The sequence below is a fragment of the Neophocaena asiaeorientalis genome, unplaced genomic scaffold, assembly GCF_003031525.2.
Source record: "Neophocaena asiaeorientalis asiaeorientalis breed wild unplaced genomic scaffold, Neophocaena_asiaeorientalis_V1.1 scaffold134, whole genome shotgun sequence".
Taxonomy (NCBI): domain Eukaryota; kingdom Metazoa; phylum Chordata; class Mammalia; order Artiodactyla; family Phocoenidae; genus Neophocaena; species Neophocaena asiaeorientalis.
In genome coordinates this window covers 4013869-4030142 of record NW_020185339.1, presented here as the reverse complement: position 1 = coordinate 4030142, position 16274 = coordinate 4013869, and the positions used below count along the sequence as shown (strand labels likewise).

General features: G+C 34.8%; 1 protein-coding gene across 3 annotated transcripts in view; it reads left to right on the top strand.

Moving 5' to 3' along the window:
- PTPRQ (protein tyrosine phosphatase receptor type Q) overlaps positions 1 to 1938 on the top strand; it is a 205234-nt gene extending 203296 nt beyond the window's left edge. For all 3 annotated transcript variants that reach the window (XM_024737186.1, XM_024737185.1, XM_024737184.1), the window contains 2 exons: positions 66 to 189; positions 440 to 1938. The gene's annotated coding sequence lies outside the window, so the exon portion shown is untranslated. The remainder of the gene's footprint in view (positions 1 to 65; positions 190 to 439) is intronic.
- Positions 1939 to 16274: the final 14336 nt, after the last annotated feature.

The window sequence follows — 16274 nt, the reverse complement described above, 5'->3', positions numbered from 1 at the left end:
CAGCCCCCGTATAAGAAAATCCCTACCCCGTCCATTTATTTAACCATCCTTTCTTTGGTGTCTAGGCACAGTATATCTTTTTACATCAGTGTGTTCTGGATCTCTTATCAAGTAAAGGAAGTAATCAGCCCATCTGTTTTGTTAACTATTCAGCACTTCAAAAGATGGACTCTTTGGACACCATGGAAGGTAAACAGAGGCAATGTATATCAATTTACTACTAGTTTACCACCTATAGCAGGAGCATTAATTTAATAGTAACCGTATGTTGAAAATGTTTTAGAAGCTTGGCTGGCACACATATCAATTCTTTAATTTCTCTCTAATCCAAGTTAGGATAATAGCCTTTCCGGTACACTATATTTTTGTCATGAAACATTTAAATCTTTTGAACTGTTAACTTCAATTCTCTCTTGTGACATGTTACTTTATATTATAGGTGATGTTGAGCTTGAATGGGAAGAAACCACCATGTAAATATTCAGACCAAAGATTACAACTGGAAGATATTTTCAAATCCCAGGGGCCAAAATACCCCCTTACTCTTCTGAATTAAAATGTGCAACCTTAAATAAAACTCTACGCTTCCCTTACTGTGCCTTACTAAATGGATTGACATTTTATGAATAGTTCTAGGAAATAGCTAATTCCGGATAGTTATCTGTTTTGTACAGAATAAATATTATACATGTAAAATGTTTAAGAAGAGATATCCCAGAGATTTTTGAAGCCTTCTATGTTTTGGGAATGAGCCAAATATAAAATTATTATTATATTTACATTAATGTTTCAATGTGAATTTTCCCTACATATTGGATTTGATCTTGAACAAAAGTTGTAAATGTTGATTCAGTAGTGTTATTTTGGCCTCCAGGGTGTTGACTTTTCTCGTGGATAACTTCCAGGACTGTCATAATGATCTGTACTTCCATGTATGCCCCTGTGTTTTGAATCCCCTGTTTTATGATTGCTGAGATATCATCTCATGATCTCGAACAGCTGAACAGTAACCCCCTGACACTGCTGGGATTACTTAGCCTTTATACAACACACAGTAGCTCTTCGGGTACACTTAGGGCTATTTCAATTGCATCGTAATCTTTAGTTTGAAAAACAAAAGGAAAAATTAAACAGTGCAATTGCTCATGTGAAGTTGTCGAGTACTTTTGTAGCCTGTCTGCATTTGTACATTTTCAGGAACAAGCTGTACCACTATATTGTATATTTGAATACATAGTTAAATGTATCAGTATTTGTCCATTAGATATGTATGCAACCTAATAACAATTTTGAAGGGTTTCTTCAGCAGAAATGCATGAAAACAGTAATAAAAATGTGATGTGTTACAAGGTCATAAACCAGTGATGTGCTGCTGTGGTGCCAACCAGAGACTTCTGAATAGATTACATAAAACGGTCTTTATTTCATTTCCCAAGGTTGATTATTGAGGAGTGTATTAGGTGGAACTGAACACAAAGAAATTAACCAGACTGTAGCAAATTAGAGATTTTTTTTTTAAAAGCAAATAATTCACCCTCCTTTTTGTTAGACAGTAACAATGTACAAAGTAAGTTTTGAACTATATGAAATTATTTTGTCATAGATTTCAATTAAGGGTCATAAAATAGTATTAATTATTTTATTTCTTTTATGGTAAGAATCATATCTTATTTCTGCTGGAATATACATATAGAAAAAGTGATGGCCAATAAAATTGAATTTTAAGGAACTGAGTCACTCTGCAGCATGATTTCAGAGGTCCTTATAAACATAAATTTGATTTTGTATCACATATTAAGATATAATTAATAATTATCTTAACATAATGAAGTATAAGTACAATACAGTAATATAATGTGGTATAAATAATTAAGATATAATAATTTCCCAAGGTATCCAAAGATAGTAATTTTAAAATCGAATTTATTATGCAAGAAATTAAATCCTTTAGTCTTACAAGCAATCCTGCTTTCTGTTTTTTATGGCAAGGGTGTGTAAATAAATACAATCCATTAATGTTCCAACCAAAAAGTTTACTCTATAGAAAGTTACAGAAAACAATAAGAAATGATGAAAACTCTAAAAGATTCAAGTTTGAGTGACAAGGTCTTCAGTTTGCTTCACGTGTCAGTCATTGAAAATGAGTGGTAAGCCAGTACTTATTAATGTGGGTTTCTGTATTCATGGAAGACAGATAACAGCCTGTGGAAAGTACTGGTGAGTCTACTTTTAAATGTATTAAATGGTAAGAAAATAAATCCTTCAATCCACAAGCCAGTCCATTTTCTATAATATCTATATAAAACAGAGAGTACAGAATAGAGTTGACCCGTGTATATATGCATGTGTGTGCATATAAAAAAAGTTTTAATATAAGGCCTCCTCTAAAAGAGTGCTTATCAATCTTTAATGTGTATACAAATCACCTGCAGATTGTGGTAAAATGCAGATTCTGCTTCAGTAGGTCCAGGAGAGCACCTAAGATTCTTCATTTCTAGAAAGTACTCAAGTAATAGTATTGCTGCCTGAGCTCGGGCCATACACTGAATAGCAAATCTCTAAAAGACAGGATCAGAATAATTTTATTTCCATCTGAAATTATTTGAAACATGTTAAAAAAGATTTGTCTTCATTATCAAAAACATAACAAAGCACCTGTTAAATGTGTATAGCTCACTAGCTATACCACAAAACTAACTGAAATTGAACTGAAACACATTAATGTTAACTAAATTTTCTCTTAATTATATTGTGAAAATGCTAGTTCACAGCCAAATTTTTATAGGTGGCTACTAAGTGCAAATTAAAATAATGAGGAACATCTGTAACATTTTTAGATCAGATTTGTCAAAATACTTTGAAGCATATGTACAATAAATGAGCAACATGTGTTTTATCTGAACCAAATGAAACTGGAGCCTCTCAGAATGGTTTGCCAGAAACGAGAGCAGCTGTGGGTATCACCTCTACTTTCATCCTGCTTTAAAACACAGAATTTTCTTCTTTCACTTTATAGGTGAAATGTGTGATACGACTTTTGAAAAAGCTAATTAAACCTTTCCCTCTTCATAAAGGAGATGGTGATTCACTCTTCACATCTGGTACCAAACACTAGATTTTAAAAATGAAATTTAAGTTCAGCAAGCTACTCTACACGTCCATGACATTACTGTGATAGGTCCACTTTTGTAGTTCAACTTTTAGAAAATTCACAGTAAAGTTTTTGATGATGCCAGTAACACAAAATGATCTGAAATTCTCAACTGAATGGTATTAAAAAGTGAAAATGTGGGATAAAAAAGTTCATAAAGCATAATCTTGACAAAACAGCTTGCCTTCTTAGCACAAGTAATATTTCATGGTAAATATCATGAATATGCATAGAGCTTCCATTTGGAATCAAAACTCATATACCCATCAGTTCATGAAGATGTTCTGAGGAATAGATTAGATCACACATATGAAGGTGTTTCAAAAAGTACAAAGAACTCTACAAAGTTAAGATAATTTTTTACCCGGGTTGGACAGTATGTAATGTTTATCAGTAAGATAATGTACCCCATTATAAGATTGTATTGTATTTGTGATATTAATTCCATGTTTGTATGTCTGTTTCACATGCAAACGTTAAAGAGAAAATTATGGCAGATATACTGATTTCTGCTAAATAAAACCACTGATACTTTGTTTTTCATGAATGATTAAGAGCGTTCTCAAGGAATGTTTGGACTAAAGTGAATAGATAAACAAATAAAAAATTGTGATTTAGAAAACAAATCAAGAAAATTTCCATTTCAGGTGTTTCAAATGGACATACTAAATCACTGTCTACAATACAGTCATTTGAAAATAAAACTGTAACTTAATAGAAGGTGATGAAAAGCATTATTCTCCCTTGTTCATGAGATTATGTTTCTTTAGAATCACAAGCTTAAATTATTTTAATTTTTACTGAAAGTATTAGATTGAGAAGTCATTTTAGTAAATCACAAACTTTTCAGAATACTTTTACCCCCATCATCCTGATTAATCCTCACAAAATCCTCTAAGATCTGCAGTGTCCCATATTACAGATAAATATAATGAAAGCTTAACAGATGTGCCAGAGACCACATTTAGTAAAGATGGAAGCTGCATATCATAATCAAGTTACTGAAAGCCAATTATAAAGATAAAAATTTTAAAGGCAACAAAGAAAATAGAGACCTACTGAGGTGTCCAAATATAAGAAAATATGCTGGCTTCTATTCAGAAACAATGCAAGCCAACTGACAATGGAATGACATATTCAAAGTGCTCAAATTACCTCCTAAACCTGATTAAGGGCAAATACAAAAGAACTAGAGCTAATGTCATGGTGAAATATTAAAGGCCTTCATCCTAAGAGCAAGAAAAACGCCCACTTTCACAACTTATATTCAACACTGTACTGGTGTTTCTAGCCATTACAATAAGGAAAAAAAAAAAAAAGAAAGAAAAGGAAGGTTTGTAAATGAAGACAAAAACTGTCTGTATGAGTAGAGAGTATAATTATGTATGAGGAAATTCCTGAAAAAGCTACAAAAGAGAAAAAGCCACTAGGTATAATAAATAGCTTTAAAAAGGTTACAGGATATAAGATCAAGATACAATCAATTTTATCTCTACATATTAATCAATGAACTGGAAACTGCAATTAAAAATACCATTAACAACAGCATCCATAAACATGAAATGCTTAGAGTAAATTTAACAAAGTATATGCAAGACTCACACACTAAAAACAATATTTATGAGAAGAATTAAAGAAGACTTAAATAAATTTTTTATATGCATATCCATGAACTCAAAACTCAATGTTGCTGAGAAGTCAATTCCCATACTGATGTACGGATTAAATGGAATATCAATCTTAATCCCATAAGGCTTTTTTTCTAGAAATCAATAAACTTGTTTTTACAATTTATATAGAAATGATGCAAAGGATCTAGAATAGCCAAAACAACATTCAAATAGAACACAGTTGAATGACTTATACTACACATCTATAGCACTTCCATTAAAATAAAAAATAGAAAGTAAAAAAATAAATTCTCACAGTTGGTCAATTAGTTTTCGACAAAGGTGACAATGTAATTCAATGGGGAAAAGATAGTCTTTCCAATAAACAGTGTTGGAACAACTGGATGCCCATTTGGAAAAACATGAACCTTCATTTCTAGCCCATATAACAAATACAAAAATTAACTTGAAATGCAACACAGATCTAAATGTAAAAGCTAAAACTATAAAGCTTATAGAAAAAAAGTATGAAAATCCTCATGACTTTGGGACAGGCTAAGATTCCTCAGAATATAAAGAAATAAAATATAAAAGAAAAAACTGACATATTGTACTTCGCCAAAATTATAACATTCTTCTCTTTAAAAGACACTATTAAGAAAATGAAAAGTCAAGCCACAGGCTGAAGAGAATGGGAGAAAATATTCACAATAAATGTGACAAGATGCAAGTCCTGGGAATGGTATCCAGAATACATATATATTTACAGAAGAATACACACACACACACACACACATATAAATGGCCAATATATGAAAAGGTACTCAACATCATTAGTCATCAAGAAAATGCAAATAAAAATCAGAATGAAGTAACCATACTAATAGAATGATTAAAGTTAAAATGACTGGTAATATCAAGTCATCCCACCATGGAATCTGAGCAGCTGGAACTGCATGGTATATGGTACAATCACTTTGGAAAACAGTTTGGTAGTTTCTTATAGAGATAATACCCAGGCTTCCCTGGTGGTGCAGTGGTTGAGAGTCCACCTGCCGATGCAGGGGACACGGGTTCGTGCCCTGGTCCAGGAAGATCCCACATGCCGCGGAGCGGCTGGGCCCGTGAGCCATGGGCGCTGAGCCTGCGGGTCCGGAGCCTGTGCTCCGCAACAGGAGTTTTTATTGCTCTGGACCACTTAACACAACATATAAATGATCATGATTTTGTGGATATATATGCATAAAGCATATATATGGATATGTGGATATACATGGATTAGTAGCTGAACTGAGAAGTGAAAGAATGTGCATGGTATAAAACCTGGTAAGATATCTAAAACTTCAAGCAGTTATCAGCTCTAGAATTTCTGCCTGGAAGGATCTTAGTGGCAGTGATCTGGTAGACATGGACTTGAACTATATTAGCAAAGCAGACATTCTCTTTTCCTACATTATAAACCTCTGGGTGGGGACAGGGTCTTAGGGACGGCAGCTGATGGGGATTATAGGAGAACTGAAACCCACATGCCCCAGTTATCCTTCAGCACTGTTACTGACTACTCATCCTACCCTGTTTATACTGATAGGCATATAGAAAATAATTCATTAAATGGATTTGTCTTTAGCCTTTGGGAAGCTTAGAAAATGAACCAAATTAATTTCTTTTATAAACATGCTAGAAGTTGTATTTGGGAAAAGTTTATTAACTGTTACAGGTTTCTATGTATTTCACTTGTCCATATTTATCCCTTTTTATTAGTAGTACTAATTATGTTTGTTATAGCATGTCATCAACTAACTAACTGGGAGTTGTTTTGTTGTTCTGGTTTGGACATAAAAATATTTTTAAAATATAGATTTTTGTCATTAAAAAAATCATACGGTAGGGGGCTTCCCTGGTGGTGCAGTGGTTGAGTCTGCCTGCCGATGCAGGGGACACGGGTTCGTGCCCTGGTCCGGGAGGATCCCACATGCCGCGGAGCAGCTGGGCCCATGAGCCATGGCTGCTGAGCCTACAGGTCCGGAGCCTGTGCTCCGCGACGGGAGAGGCCACAACAGTGAGAGGCCCGCGTACCGCAAAAAAAAAAAAAAAAAAAAAAAAAGATAATACCCTATTGCCATGTTACCCAGCATTACCACTCCTAGTCATTTATCCAAGAGAAATTAAAATATATTTCCAGAAAAGGACTTGTATTAATAGTGCTCTTAGTAGTTTTATTCATAATGGCCAAAAATGGAAAGAGTCCAAATACTCATCAGCAGGAATGAACAAATAAGTTGTGGTATTTTTTGACAATAGAAATGAACTATTGATACACATGAGAACATACTGAGTGAAAGAAGACAGATACAAAGGAATGCATACTGTAAGAATCGATTCAGATGTAGTTCTGGAGCGGGTCAAACTAATCTAGAGTGATGAAGATCAAATCAGTGTTTACCTGGAGTGCGGTATATATGTGGGGAATCAACTGCAATGGACAAAAGGCAACTTTAGGGGGGTGAGGAAAGTGTTCTGTATCTTGAATGGAGTGTTATTTATACAGGTATATTCATTTGTCAAAATGCTTTAAGTTGTGTACATGCAGTGAATGCATTTTTTCCATGTAAATTATAATTCAATAAAGTTGATTAAAAATAGAATAATGAAAAAATAGTTAAGTATTTACAGAATGCTATTTATGCTTTTAAAATACAAGTTGTACATATTTTTATGGATTCATTCATTATAGTACATACATAAAATCATAAATGGTAATGTAGGTACTGGCATCAGAATCATGGCTTCCTCTGATGTGGGAGGAACGCAGGGAGAAGACGGATTGCCAGGAAATCACGAGGATCCACAAGAGTTTCAAACGCATTTGTAAATTTTGTTTTAAAGTTTAAAGCATATGTGGCAACACAGATTTGTTAAAATTAAATAATGAGTAAAAACTATATTATTCTCTAAAGTTTTGTGTTTCAAATATTTCATAATTTTAAAAGTACAATTTAAACTTTAATAATTTATAACAATGACTTAGATGTTTATGGACTATTTTCACGAATCTATCAAAGTATTTTGCTCTCCTGCTTGAATGAGGGCAATATGGAGAGAAATGTTTACTTACTTTGTTATTTATTTACTACATTCCCAAAGCTCCAAAATCGGTGTCTTAAACATTAAAAATAAAACTTGACATGCTGCAAGTGCTTTCCACAGAATTCACTAAGTCCTTATTCACTTAGTATTTACAACCAGGTGAACTGCCATGGAAGATATGATGAATTCACTTGCTGTACTCTCGTACTAGAAAACAGAGCTTCATCAATTTGAGGGCACCACATTCATAAAGCTGGTGCATGCTAACAGGATCAACATCTACTCCCTGGGCTGTTACACCTGCTGATTCACTTTGTTATAAAGCAGAAACTAACACACCATTGTAAAGCAATTATACTCCAATAAAGATGTTAAAAAAATACACTTACAACTGTGATATGAAAAATTTACATGAAATAGACATAATTTTATTTATTGTGATTACTAATAGCTTTCTTTATTGAATCATTACTATGTCCCAGGCACTCTTTTAAGGATTTTACAAATATTAATTAATCTCCTAACAATTCTTGGAAGTAGGTGCTGTGATTTGCCTTTTACAGATGAGAAAACAAAAACAAAAAACGGGTTAAATAACCTGCCCAAGGTTACACATCAAGTAGGTGAAAGAGCTAGAGCTGAAATCGGAAATCTGATTTCAGAGTCTCCAGCATCAGCCACCATATGCCATTGTATTACCCAGAGACCATCAGATATATATTATCTTTGATCTCACCTACTTGGAAGTAGAACAGACACGTGAACTCTAATTACTCCCATCCTCAAGAACGGAAGTTTCCTGATAGCATCTAAAATAGGCCTTTTTATGCAAATTGTTCATGTCACATAGTCAGCCAGTGGTAGTGCTAGCCTTTGAATTCAGGTATCTAGTTTGATAGTCTTTCTGTAATTTGCTGCCTCCTCCAATATATATTTGATCCAAACCAAAATGTATTTTTGTTTTTCTGATTCTCTGGAACTCATGCCAGATTTATCTCCTTAGCTCACAGCTCTGATCATTTTACTGATCCGTTCGGTAGCCCTTCATTGCCTATCGAGTTAAACTCGTAAAATGCTTTTCCCACAGTCTTACTCCAATTTTCCAGCCAAACTAGAATACCTGCTGCCTACTAAAACACACTGTACACATTCCCAGTACCACACTTTAGCTCCTACATTCTCCTCAATAGTTCTTATCCTCCTCTGGCATTCCCCGCTTACTAGATTGTCAGCTGCTTGTGAACAAGGACTAAGTTTTTCTCATGATTTTAACCTCGTTGCATTTAGCATAACATCTTCTGTATGAGGTAAACTTAAACTAATATGTGCAATTGGAAAGTTTCCCTTAGAAGAGGTAAACTAACGTTGTCTAAGCAACAGTGTATTTTCCTACCAATCCACACTTGCTAAAGTATCTTTTCAATCAAGGAGCAAACAAACACTACTGGATCAAAGATAAATGAAAGTGGGGGAGCAGGGAAAATGGGCAGACAGTAATCTGTCATTTGTTCAGGATCATCAGTTGTCCAGAATGAAACTGAGATCTTAACAGTACGCGAAAAACCTCTGAACAACTGAAGGTGACAAAAACGAATACTGTATGTTTGGGCAACATATTAAAAAGCAGTTCATCGACAGTATTTTTTGTCTTACATTATAGACACTTCAACAAACATGATTTCCCAGTTCACAGCAGTTTGTAAACAGCAAAGCTAATGGTTTATATCCTTATATTATGTGCGCGCACACACACACACACACACACACACACACACACACACACACACACACACACACCTTCCTCTTAAAAGCACATAGGCCTTCAAAACATAAAATTTGGGGACCATTTATAGAAATCCAATATATTTCAATACCCACTGGAATATTATAATCAAAGTCCTCTTTAAGAAAACATATTTTTCTTTTTAAATTACATTATATTTACTCCTTAAGGAGACAGGTATGGATTTAATATATTCTTTTAAAGACCTCATCAAAACTAATTAGACTAGAAAGGTAGGGAGAGGCAGTTCCAGAAGAAACTTGGAACAAAATATTCCACGAGGTGAGACAGTTTCTGGCCATGCAGAGGCAGGTCTGTATTCAGCTGCCAATGTGTACAGGCATGGAGGCGGACACCAGGGCCAGAGAAGACAGTAACGAGCAACAGGTGGCAAACCAGGCTAGCAGGACACACGAGGGTGGACTGGTAGGAGGTAGCATATCATAACAGGCAGGTGGAGCAAGGCTAAGGAGAATCCAGGAACTGGCACTACTCAGATCCAAGAAAAGCCGGAGGTAGGGAAGTGGGTCATCAGGGAGCAGGGTCCTACTGTCCAGCTAGGTTCAGAGGCATCTCCCTTCCTCAGGGACAGACACAAAGTAGAGAGACTCAGGCAGGGTTCAATAACCCCTCATTTCCTGAAGATAGATATAGATAAACAAACAGAGATACACATACACATATGTACCTATCTCTATATCACTCCTTCACTGCGGCTTAACAGTAGTAAATAAATGGTAACGGCATGAAAAATACATATGTGCTTTAAATAACTAAGGTACTAGAGAGATTTTAGAGACAAAGATTTTTATCAAAATCAGGTACCAAATATGTATACTGCTAATCTAACCAAAGTAATAAGGAAAACAAAAATAACAGACGTCAAAACTGTCATGATTCAACACAAAAATACTGCATACCTAGAAGATACAAATAAGCAGAAATACTTTATAATAACAAGTTCTCTAATACAAGTGACCACAAAATAAATATTCCAAACTTATAAGCAACCAATTAATGAGTGAGAAGATATAACGGGAAAAGTCAGTTCACTGATAGTGTCCAAAATATAAAATACCAAGAAGCTAAACTTAGAGGTCACTTCTGAAGAAAACGAAAACAGGGAAATCTAAGATATGATTACAGTTTTTGGTAAGGGAAGCCTATTATAAAAAACATGGTTCTTCTCAAATTACTTCATAAGTTTAAAATGCCAATTTAAAAATCTTAAATAGTATTAGATTATTTCCTATTTATAAAAACATCATAAGTTCATCTGGAAGAATAAATAACTGAGAAATAAGATAAACTTTGAGTAATAAGAGTGATGAGGCGAGAACTTCCATCTGTTAAAATATTTTATTATCAAAATAAAGTGTACGACTGACATGAGAAGAAGCAATACCTAATGAAAGAGACAAGTTTTCAAACACAGGCCATGTTATAAGATTTTAATATGTCAGTAAGGAAATATCATCCACCAAGGAAGAAAAGATACATCATTATTCAGTAAATGATGTAGGGAAATTGGCTGCTAGGGAAAAAAAATGAAATCATGTTCAATTTAACCCCCTCACTCTAAACCAAAATGAATTTTGGAGCAAAAAATCTCAGTATGTTCCATGGTCTTATTTCCTTTGGTCTTCATTTCCTTTAAAGATCATAAATAATTTCACCTTTTCAGGATGAACACTCACCCAACTTCTAATGCCCAGTGGATCATACCACCCCAGTGTGAAACATTTACATTTTCTCCAAAATGTATAAGAATTCAAAAATATATGTCCCAGAAACAAAACCTGAAGTTTAAAGAAATAAAAGGTATCCAAACAGGAAGGGAAAAGGTAAACTTGTCATTATATGCAGATGATATGATACTTTATATAGAAAACTCCTAAAGACTCCACACAAAAACTATTAGAACTGATAAACAAATTCAGCAAGGTATCAGGATATAAAATTATCATACATAAATCTGTTGCATTTCTTTACACTAACAATGAAATACCAGGAAGGGAAAGTAAAAAATATTCCTTTTAAAATTGCATCAAAAAATAAAATACTTAGGAGTAAACCTGACCAAGGAGATGAAAGACTTATATGCTGAGAACGGTAAAATATTGATAAAGGAAATTGAAGATTATTCAAAGAAATGGAAAGATATCCCAAGCTCTTGGACTGGAAGAATTAATATTGTTAAAATGGCCATAGTACCCAAAACAATCTACAGATTTTATGATACCTATCAAATTAACCATGACATTTTTCACAGAACTACAACAAATAATTAAAATTTATGTGGAACCACAAAAGACCCAGAATTGCTAAAGCCATCCTGAGGAAAAAGAACAAAGCTGGAAGCATAACCCTCCTAAACTTCAGACAATTATTACAAAGCTCCAGTCATCAAAACATTGTGGTACTGGCACAAAAACAGATATATGGATCAATGGAACAAAATAGAGAGCTCAGGAAAAAACCCACTCACCAATGGTAATCAATCCTCAACTAAGGAGTCAAGAATATACAATGGAAAAAAGACAGTCTCTTCAGCAGGTGGCACTGGGAGAGCTAAAAAAAGTTACCATATGATCCAGCAATCCCACTCCTGAGCATGTATCTGGACAAAAGTCTAATTAGAAAAGATACATGCACCCGAATGTTCAATGATGGACCTAGAGATTATCATACTAAGTGAAGTAAGTCAGAGAAAGATAAATATCATATGATATCAGTTATATATGGAAGCCAAAAAAATGATATAAATGAACTTATTTACAAAACAGAAACAAGATTCACAGGCACAGAAAACAAACTTATGTTTACCAAAGGGGAAAGCACGGAAAGGAGGTATATATTAGGAGTTTGGAATTAGTAGATAAAAAGCACTATATATAAAGTACATAAAGAACAAGGTCCTACTGTATAGTACATGTATATGGTCCTGTAATAAACCATAAAGGAAAAGAATCTGATAAAGAATGTATATTATACATGTATAACTGAATCATTTTGCTGTACACCAGAAACTAACACAACATTGTAAATCAACTATACTTCAACACAAAATAAATACATTTTCAAAGAACCTAAATAAGGGGACTTTATATAAAAAGAAATATGGTTAATCATCTAATATAATGAATGTCAAAATCTACTTATGTGTTCCTGCCAAAATACAGAAACTTATTTTTTAAAATTCAACTATTAATTTGAAAAAGAATAACTCCAATTGATTAGAATATACTGAATATGTTTAGTCCATGAGATCATTTTTAAAACCCATGAATAGTCAGTCATTATTAGAGGATGATAACCAATTTTTTCTGAAAACGAGCAAATAAGGGGAAAGATTCAAGCATTTTATCCTTCCTTTTATATACAAACTGAATGATGCAGTAACAACATATCTGAGGACAGATTTTTTTCTTTATACCATATTCTAGCTATAAATAAAGAAGAAATGACAGAATTAGACTATCACTACTTCTCATTCCATAATGGATCCCAGCAAAGATCAACAATAGCTGCTAATATCAAAAAAAAAAGAGACAACCAGACATAATGTTTGTAGAATAACAGACTATACTGTAATCTTGCCAGCCCTCCCTCCCCCATCAAGTCTGAATCCAATCAAGCCTCTACAGCGAGCTACCAATGAATGAAACTATAGACGTCAGAAGAATGTTAAATTATGCCAAAAGAATGCAATCAGCAAAACCCAGATTTTGGAAAACTGTACAGGACTAATGATTCAATTTCTTCAACAAATTTGCAAAAGATATAAAGTTGTAGAGGAGGAACCATAGAGACTTAAAAGATTTATCAACTAATCACATTGTGTGGGCTTTATTTTGGTGCCAGTTCAAAAATACAAACTAAAATGGCTCCACACAGACACTTGTACGTAAATTTTTATAGCAACATTATTCATAATAGCCAAAAAATGGATAAATGTGGTATAACCATACAATGGAACAGTATTCAGCCACAAAAAGGAGTGAAGTACTTACTCATGATACAACATATATCGACCTTGAAAACTTTACGCTAAGTGAAGGTGGTACTAACCGGGTTTGTTTTGCCCAACGTGCAGCAAGCTAAAACGGTGAGATGCCGAGGTTTGCAGCAAAGCGAGGAGACGGGAGAGCAGGTCTCAAATCCACTCCAAGAAGGCAAGAGGCTTGGGTATTTATGGGATTAAAAAAAAAAAGAAGCAGGGCTGTCGCAGGCGAGGGGGAACGGGGAATGGTGATTAGAAAAAGGTGTGATAATTGTTGCTCTGCGCAGGCTCAACTACGCTACAGGCCTCTTCACATTCTAAAGTTCACGAGTGCGCATGCCTGCGCATGCCCAGTTCAAGGGTCAGTGGTCCTTCCCGGTCTTAAGCAGCTCAGCTCAAACTAGACACAGCTGACCCTTGGCTCAGCTTGAAATAGATGCAGCTGACTCCAAGTTCCTGGAAAACAACTCAGTCAGACACCTTATTGTTCAGGCTATGTGCTGCTTAGAGGTCATGAAAGTCTTAAAACCTTGATTAGTGAAGGCAGGTGAAATGGATTTCGACCATGATTACAGAAGAAGCCAGACATATTGTAATTATTCCATTTATATGAAATATCCAAAATAGGCATATCCATAGAAGCTCATTAGTAGTTGCCAGGGACAGAGTGGGAAATGGGAAGTGACTGTTAATGGATACAGGGTTTCTTCTGGGGTGATGGAAATAGTGGTGATGATTGTACAACTTTGTGAAAATACTATATAAACCACTGAACTGTACATTTTAAAAGGCTGAATTTTATGTCATGTGAATTGTATCTCAATAAAAAAATACAGCATTCCTGAGAGAAAAAAAACCAAACTGAAGTTTAGACTATTGGGCTACTTTGAGTAACCTTACTTCCCAGTCCAATAAATTGAATTAAAGTAGCATATACCATAATCTGTTATAATTGGGAAGGACCTTATTCCCATAATTAAATTGCCCAGATAATTGAAGCTTATCATTTGGAGAAAGCTACATGGTTCCCAGCTCCCACAGTCCTCATCTCTGTATATCAGAAGCAATTCACCCCAAACTCTGGGAAGATTTAGTCCTTATCTTGGGAAATTTTAGGTTTATTCCTTCAAGAGAATTTTGCTGCAGCATCAAGAGAATTTTGCTGCAAATACGGTACAGGCCTTGTTTCCTGTCCTAAAAATTAAGATTCTGTCTTATTTGCCAGATATATTAGTTCTACTTGTGACTAAGTTCCTATTTTTATTTGATTTTCTTAAATAATATTCATTTGATTTTCTCATTACAAAACTAGAGAATGCTTATTATAGATTTTTTTTAATTACAGAAAACTCTCTTTTAAATTTATATCAACCAAAATTCTAGTACCTAAATATAACTATTATCAACAGTTTGGAGTAGTGCTTTCCAAACCTTTTTCTTCTCATCATGGTCAACAAAAGAAATTCATCAAAGTTTCATGAAGATACCTAATAAGATAATTGGGGAGTTTATGGCATTGGCTAGAAGTATGACCATTTTGCTTTCAGAGTTTGGGCCTGAATTATATGTAATTGACAAAAAAAATTAATAAATTAATCCATCAAAAAATCTGCCAAATTAAGTCATGTGAAAGGAGAGGCCTGCTCTACTAGGTGTTCCACTAGTTCGTGTTCTTTTTTAAGAAGTTTACTGAGGCCTGGTAATTTCAACAGCACCTTATACAGACTACTGTAATCATTTCAAAGTCCTCTTATAAATGGGTTACACGGTATGTAACATTTAAGATAACCATTTTTTAAAATGAATATTTACTGGACTAAAAAATGTACAAAATTAAGTTAATTTAAGGTAAATTAAAATATTTTATTACTATAAAGCCAAGACTTTATGAAGAAGAAAGTTGAAGGATACAAAGAGGTGAGTTAAGGATTACTAGTTCCAGTGCTGGGTTCCATACATACTATTCTGATTACCTTCAGGTACCCAGGAAACCCTGAACCCACAGGGTTCAAGAAGTGAAAAGGTGGCAACACAGACCAGCTTCTGGAGAGTGTCCAGAAGAATGGCCAAGGGTAAGATAACCACTGTCCTAAGGCTTTCACTCTCAGGGCCAGCTGGGTAAAATAGAGACTCTCATTGACATGGAGGTCAGAAAAAAACAAGGATGACCAGGTATTCAGGAGCTGGATGACTAGGAACAAGTAACCCACCAATACTTTTTTTTTTTTGTGGTACGCAAGCCTATCACTGCTGTGGCCTCTCCCCTTGCGGAGCACAGGCTCCGGATGCGCAGGCTCAGCGGCCATGGCTCACGGGCCCAGCCGCTCTGCGGCATGTGGGATCTTCCCGGACCGGGGCACGAACCCGTGTCCCCTGCATTGGCAGGCGGACTCTCAACCACTGCGCCACCAGGGAAGCCCCCACCAAGGAAGCCCCCACCAAGGAAGCCCCCACCAATACTTTTAAAACAAGTAGCCAATAAACTATCATACTCTCTTCTTATAAACATAGCATGAGTGCCTTAACTCAATTTGATGTACTCTAATTTTGTTGTGGCAGCCAGACTTAGCAATTAATTACTTAGACTTAGTATCTAAGGCTTAGCAATTTCAGCTCCAAAAATAAATCTTGCTATATGTT